Raw genomic sequence first — 8,540 nt, forward strand, 5'->3', positions numbered from 1 at the left:
TAGAGAATAAAAACAAATAAATCTTGTCTGTATTATGTCAGCATAAATATGATAATCTTGTTTATTCCACTTTGATTGAAGTTGGATAATAATTAGATCAATTTATCTTTTTACAATACTGCAATATATTCATTCGTATAATTTACTTTATATAAACCATATCAATTAAGACAAACAAATCAGAGGAAGCTCTCAAGAAATGTGAGGAATTTTTATTAGGTTGACAATACAGACCATTGTACTAAAGGGGCGGGGAGAATCCAACCCTCCTATTTTCTAAGCCCATCATTGGTTTACTGCTATCTTATGATCTTAGTATTATGTTTCCTGGCAACTTCAAGTGGGAGAGTGCATATGCATGCAAGCCAGCCCCTGCTTTGTTCTCCTGGCCCAGTTGCTGCAATGTGTGCAGTGTTTCCAGGGGGAAAAAAGTCCTGAGTTCACCTTCTCCTGATGACCATGGTAATATTAGATTTCTCTTCTGTCCAACTCTAGCTTGGCTCCCAGATTATGCTGTAGAGATGAGTGTCTTCTCATTTACGGGCACATATTCTTCAGAAAAATCTCAGGAAAGCACTGTATGTTTTTCAAAATAAAAACTTTATGCACATACCCCATCACAGACAAATACATATGCTATATACAACTTTAAAGAAGTCACAAATTCACAGAAACCCATTTAATAGTGTACTAGTTTTCTGTTGCTGAATAACAAATTACTATATATTGGGTGACTTAAAATTATATATATATATGTTTTATGTCCCAGTTTACTTAGTTCAGGAATTTGAACACAGTTTATCTGAGTCAAATAAGACTGTCATACAGATGTCAGCCAGGCAACATTCCCTTCTAGAGGTCAGAGTTTTTGTCTGGGCTCATGTGGCTATTAGAAGTAAGTTCCTTGTGATTATAGGACTAAGATTCCATTTTCTGGTTGACTGTTAGCTACACGTTTCTCTCAATAACTAGAGGTCTCTTACATTTACCACAGGACCTTCCACAGATCCTCTTACAGCTCAGCAGCTTACTTGGTGAAGACCAACAGAATGCCTCTCAGCCAAACTCTAGTGTAAGAGGCTTACCTAATAAGGACAAGTCTACTTAGATAATTTCCTTTACCATTATCTCACACAAGAAAAGGGAGTAATACTCAGTGTATATCATGGGGTGTGAATCTTGAGAAACATCCTGGAATCTCTCCTACCACAGACAACTAAGAAGGTCCACACAAGAGTACCAATAAGTACCCACACATTTGAGATCACTCCCAAATATATTACTTTCCAATCTATGACTTTGTCATCTTCTCTGAGGTAGTAAACAGTGTTCATCTCATGCAGAAAATGGTCTGGTTGATCAGTAAAAAGACTTCTATAATGCTAAAGACTCATGGGGTGCTTAGTTTACAAGAGGTATTCACTTGTTTTCCCTTCTTTGTGAATTACAAATGAAGGTAAGACATTAAATCTAGGACCAAAGAAAAGCCTTAGCCAACAGAAACCATCCTACCACACTGTTCAAAAAGCCAACAAACAGCTCTATTTTCTCTTTTGTGTCTCCATCCCTTTCCTTTAACTAGTGGTATTGATAGTGTTCAATTTTGCTTATTTTGTATAAATTGTACTAGGCTTAGTGTGTGATAGTAAAGCTTGACGTCTTTGCTCTGAGTTCATTGGGTGCTTTTATAGTTTCATGATTGGTAAGTTTTTAAGACATGTTTTTATTATCCTGTAGAAACAAAATTAAAATATGTGTAACTGTACAGTATGTAGAGAATATATATAAAGAGGGGCTTCAGGCTTTTTGTTCATAAGGTCCCTATGAGTTGTACTTGACTTAAAGTCAATCAACAGCATCATATATATATATATATATACACACATATATATACATACATACACACACACATATATATACATACATACACACACACATATATATACATACACACACACATATATATATGTGTGTAATTTTCTGTGTACAGAGAAAGTGTATGTACACATTTCTATGTAAATAAAAGAATTTGCTAAGTCTAAAAGAAAACCCACCTCTCCATTCAAAAGCTCTGGCAATATCCTCAATAAACCCATTTTTCATCATAAATAATAGTTTTTTCCTTTGTTGTTTTTGTAGTCTTAAAAAACATATCTTGCACAGTGAATGTCATTTTATTCTCTAGTATGTTTAACAAGTGGTAAAAGTCATTTTCTTGGGGCTAAAGTGCAAAGGATACCTCTGTGAATCTCTATCTTGGGTGACTTTCTCTAGAAGTAGACTCTTAAGTAACAATTACTGTGTAAGGGATTAAGTTAGCAAATTTCCTAGAAGAAACTGGTGAAGAAGTGCGGGGAAAGGAGGAGGAGGAAAAAAATAACCAATCAAAATTGTGATTTTTAGAAAACATTCCAGACCTCATCTGATCCTGCAAGGCTTTTGTTGTTATGTGCCACAGAATCAGAATTGACTCATAGTTGACCCTCATGCAGATTTTCAAAGGCCTTAAGTCTCGTGGAAGATTTTCCATCTTTTTTCCCATGGAGCAGCTGGTGGATTTGAACTTTCTGTCTTTGAATTGATAGTGCAACTCTTCACCCACTAGGCTGGGTAATCTGGAATGTAACTGGCATTTTATAATTTGCTCTAATCCATTAGTAATTACTGAGGACAATCTAAAACCAAACAGTCTAATCGATTCTGATTTGTAATGACCCGCTCTTGAGTTTCTGAGACTGCAAATCTTAACCAGAGGAGACTTCCCACATGGGGAATGTGAACCATCAGAGAGTTTAACAAAATGTCTTTAAATACTAGATGAACATAAGCTAAGAAACTCTTGATGGAACAATTAGCCAATGGGGAAGAAAAGCATCAAAATAAAAAGAAAGAAAACTGTATCTATATTCACAGTGGCCCAGCCACTATAAAAATAAAAAAAATCCAAGTGATCCACAAGAAAATAACTTAAAAAAAATAAATTCAGCCAAATTTCTGGGTATGCTATTAACAGTATAAAAAAAATCAACTGTGTGCCTACACCAGCAATGAACTATAAGAAAGAGAAAATACAGCATCTATGTATTTCAATTCTAATACTAATCCCAATAATACTAATCTAAAATAATAAAATATTTTCAATCATTTAACCAGGAAGGTGAAATGCTTATATGTGGAAAACTACAAAATATTGCTTCAGCAAATGTTTAATGTTCTACAAAACATTAAAGAAGATCTAAGTAAATTGAAATACATCCTGTGTTCATGAACTAGAACAATTCTATCAAAATTTCAACAGCCTTTTATAGAAAAATGTAAAAATTTATTGTTGACTTCATATGAAATTCCAGTAAGCCCCAAGTGACCAAAAAGTTCTTGAAAAAGAAAACCAAAGTACAAGTACCCACAGAATTGATTTTCAAAACCTACTATAAACCACAATAATCAAAGTATTCTGATATTAATATGTTATTGTTGTTGTTATGTACCATCGACTCTTAGTGACCTTATGTACAAGATCCCTAAACCTTGCTCTATCCTGTGTCAATCTCACTATCTCCAGACACCTACTCCCATTACCCCAGTCACTGAATCGATACATCTCATCGAGGGTCTTTCTCTCTTACGCTGTCCCTCCACCCTCCTAAATATGATGGCCCTTTCTCCAAGGACTGGTCCCTCCTTGCAACATGTCCAAAATAGGTCAGATGAAGCTTCAGAATCCTTGTCTCCAAGGAGCAGCCTGGCTTCACCCTCTCAAGGATGAACCTGTTTGTTTTCCTAACAGTCCATGGTATATTCAACACTCTTCTCCAGCACCACAGCTCAAAGTCATCAATTCTCTTTCTATTATCCCTACTCACTGTCCAGCTCTCTGACACATAGCACACAATTGTGAAGACTATGGCCTGGATCAGGTGCACCTTAGTCTCCAGATTAACAGTGTTGCTCTTCAGCACCCTGGAGAGGTCGCTGATGGCAGGTTTTTCCAATACAATTAATTTTTTTTATTTCTTTACTGCGGGTGTCAAAAAAGTTTTGATTGTGGAAACAAGCAAATTGAAATTGTTGACAATTGTTAACAATCTCCGTCTCTTCTCCATCTATCGTGATGATGCCAATTGGCCCAGTGCTGAGAATCTTTGCTTTCTCGATATTGAGCTTCAATTCATTTTGGAGAGTGAAGTCCTTGGCCTTCTGCAGCAAATGCTTCAGGTCCTCCTCAGTCTGAGCAAGCAAGGTCATGTTATCTGAATTACGCAGGGTGTTGATGAGTCTCCAATTATGATGTCACATTCTTCCTCATAAAGTCCAGTCTCCCAAATCACATATTCTTCATATAGATTTAAAAGGTATGGAAATAGCATGGATCCTTAATGCACTCTTTTCCTGATTTTTAATCAGTCAATGTTTCTTTGCTCTGTTCTGAGGACTGCTTCCTGGTCCAAGTATAAATTTTTCATGAGCACAATCAAGTGTAATGGAATTTCCGTTCTTCTCTCAAGGTTAGCCAGAATTTGTTGTGATCCACACAGCCAAATGCCTTTGCATAATCAATGAAACACAGATAGATGTTCCTCTGGCATTCTCTGGCTATGACATCCCTAGTGCCATGTACTCTTTTAAACCCGGCTTGTCTTTCAGGTAGTTCTCTATCAATGCACTGATCCAATTGGTTTTGTATAATCTTCAGCAAGATTTTGCTTGGGTGTAATATCAGTAATATTGTTTGACAATTTCCACACTCTGTTGGATCACCATTTTTTGGAATAGGAATAAATATGGATCTCTTGCAGTCAGTTGGCCAGGTGATTTTTCTCCATGTTTCTTGGCACAGCCTAGTGAGTGAGAACTTTCAGGGCTGCATCTGTTTACTGAAATATATCATTCAGTTTACCACTTGCTCATATACACATGCAATTAACAAACACTCAATTCTCAAACTTGATATAAGTGTCTGTGTGTGTGTGTGAGCCTGTTCACATACATGTGCAAATGTTTGCTTCATTTGTTGAAAGTTGGTAAGATCATAACACTTTTCTTCTAATATATCAACATATATCTTTCAAGCATGTTGATCCAATAATATTATTATTTAATACACAGCTCAAATATATGTTACAATGTTGTTGTTGTTAAGTGCCATCGAGCTCAAATATATGTTACAATGTTGTTGTTGTTGTTAAGTGCCATCGAGTCTTAGAAGACTCATAGAGACTCTATGAATGAAAGAACCAAACACGTGTATAACGTTCATCGTTTCTCCAAGTTCATAGAGTTTCTGGAGGCAAGCTATTTTGGAAGTGGATGCCACTCCTGCTTCCAAGCTTGTTTTTATCAGGGAGCTCCATCAGTGGTGAGGATAGTACAAAATAAATAATAAATATAATTAATGTTACTGAATTATATACTTAAAATAGTGAAAATGGTAAGTTTCTGTAGTATATCTTTTACCACAATAAATTCTTTAGGTAAGAAATAAATTATACAGTATTGTGTGTTGTAGCTAAAAGAAAGGGGGAGGGGAAGAGGAATTCAAATTGGAAAGCATATGTAACACTATTCCTATTATCAAAATAAAGAATCTAACATGTAGAACACTCTAAAGAACAGACACAATAACCTATTAAAACTAATAAATGAGTACAGGAAAGTTGCAGAAAAAAAATGAAGTTAAAAATCAGCTCTGTTTCTATATGAATAATGAATACTATAAAAAGGAAATTAAGAAAATTCTATTTCCTTGAAACAAGAGACTGAAGAACAAATTTAATTCAGTTAATTAAAAAATGCACACTGAAAATTACAAAACATGAATGAAATAGGTTTAAAAGACCTAAATAAATGGTAAAACATTTCATGGTCATAATTTGGAACATTTAATTTTGTTAAAATGTTGATATTTCCTAAGCAATTTAGAGATTTGATGCCAGCTCTACAAAAGTTCCAATGGTCATTGCTTTAAGAAATAGAAAAGGTGATCTTCAAATTCACATGAAATGGCAAATGCTTCTAGAAAGTCTAAACAATCTTAGAAAAGAAAATTATATTGTAGTACTCTCACAGCTTTATTTCAAAACTTACTACAAACTACAGTCATATAGTATCACAGTGTTCTAAGAATAGATACATAAAACATGAAATGCTGGCAAGGTTGTGGAGAAACTGGAACATTTATTCACTGTTGGTGGAAGTGTAAAATGGTGCAACCACTGTGGAAGGCAGTATGGTAGCCTTTCTCAAAAAGTTGAAAATAGAAATACCATTTGACCCAGCAATTCCACTACTGGGAATTTACCCTAAAGAAACCATAACTGCCACCCAGGCAGATACATGCACACATATGTTTATTGTGGCTTTACTCGCAATAGCAAAGAACTGGAAACAACCCAAGTGCCCATAAACAAACAAATGGATAGAGAAGCTCTGGTATATTCACACAATGGAGCATTGAAAAACAAGGAACTTATGAAATATTATAAAAAATGGATGACCCTGGAGGGCATTATGCTGAGTGAAATATCTCAGTCACAAAAGAACAAGGACAAATATTGCATAGGGCCACTGTTGTAAAACAGAACTGACACCAGGGTGGAGGGAAGACAGAAAAGGAGGGGAGGAATGATGTATATTGCATTGAAACAGATAAGGGAGAGAACTGTTTAAAAGGGATATATGAATGGGTATTCTTGTCATTACAGAAGTCCAGAGTGAAGGCTGCACAGTGGAGTGGACTTGGGGGGAGGGACTGCATGACAATGAAAGAGTTTTTCTTTTTCTTTTCAAGGAGAACAGTAAATTGGGGGGGAGGGGTGGGCAGGGAGAAAAATGCAACAATGAATGACTGGAAACCCTAAGTCTCTGTAAACTTTCATTAAAATGAATAAAATTTAAAAAATATATCCACTTTAAAAAAATAGAATAAATATATAAACCAATAGAATGGAAGTAAGAGTACAGAAATAAACTTCTTGTTGTGGTTAGGTGCCATCGAGTTGCGGACAACTCATAATGCCCCTATGAACGAAAGGCCTGAACACAGTTCACAGGGTCTCTGGAGGCAAGCCATTTCTGGAGTGGATGCCACTCCTGCTTGTAAGCTTGTTTTAATTGGAAGCTCCACCAAACACTGTCCACCATGGGTAACCATTATCACATTTGGCACATCAGTGTCACAGTGTTTACCATCCCAACAACCACGAGTTACCTCTGTACAGCAATACACAGACCAGTGCTATTCCACCTAGAAGAATGTTTGACAAAAAAACAAAAACAAGAACAATTTGAATCAGAGTAATCCAGGAACAGCCTGGCCGCTTTCTCTTCCCCTCTCTTTTCAGGGCTTTAAGCCACTGTTTGCCTTAAACTCTAGGCCAAGCCTCAAGGGCCTTGCTTCTTGGGGTATAAGCAGTACCACACATCAAACACAAGCCTGAAAAAAGCACAGGACCCCAAAAGCTTGTGATTACTTGAGCACATGGACCACCATGCTCAGGCATCAAGAAGTCACAGAAATCCTGGGTGGTGTCTTATATACTGATAACAAATTTAATTTAGGTTTGACTGCCAATTTTATAGGTGAAATAATTGTCTTTAACAAATGACGCTAAGATATCTGGATTTCCACATACAAAGGACTGAAATTAGACCTTTACCTAACACCAAATTAAAAAAATTGACTCAAAATTAATAAGTAACTTGAATATATGAGCTAAAATTTTTAAAAGAAAGCATGGAGGTGTGCCTTAGTAAGATTATATTTAACAATAAATTCTTAACTATGATGAATTAGCAGCAATATAATAAATTGGATATCATAAAAATGAAAAACTTTTATATAGCAAAATACATTAATCAAGTGAAAAAATACCAAACAGAACCGGAAAAATATTTTCAAATCATAAATCGGATTTCTCTTTCATTGCCATGGAGTTGGAATTGGCTATAGCTGACCCTCCACTGGGTTTCTGAGGTTGTATGTCTTGTAGGGGAAAAAAATGCCAATTTTTTTTTTTCTTGGAGTCACTGGTCGATTTAAACCACCAAAGAGGTGTGGACTTTATTTAGGTTGTCAGTGAAATTTTCTAAGGACTTATCTTTTCCCCTCAGAATTTGTAATCAATTCAACCACATAAGGAAAAACATCTCACTTTTTTTATATGGGGAAAGGAGTTGAATAGTTACTTCCCCAGAGAATATAGAAAAATGGCCAAAAATTGCCTGAAAAGATGCTCAACATTATTAAGCATTCTGGAATGGAAAAATAAACAAAAAACAACAACCTGCAAACGTACTAAAATACCACCTAGTAGGATGTAGGATGATTATAACAATAGTAACAATATGCAAGATATTTGTGAGGGTACTTTATAAACCATGAAATTCTATAAAATTGATGTTGTTGTTGTTGTTATGTGCCATCGAGTCGCCTGCGACTCATAGCGACCCTAAACTCCGCTCTGTCCTGTGCCAATTGCACTGTCTCTGACACTCCCATCCCAATTACCCCAGTCACTGAATCAATCCACCTCATAGAGGGC

The sequence above is a fragment of the Elephantulus edwardii genome, unplaced genomic scaffold (genome assembly GCF_000299155.1).
Source record: "Elephantulus edwardii isolate Elephantulus edwardi_28Jun2011 unplaced genomic scaffold, EleEdw1.0 scaffold00025, whole genome shotgun sequence".
NCBI lineage: Eukaryota > Metazoa > Chordata > Mammalia > Macroscelidea > Macroscelididae > Elephantulus > Elephantulus edwardii.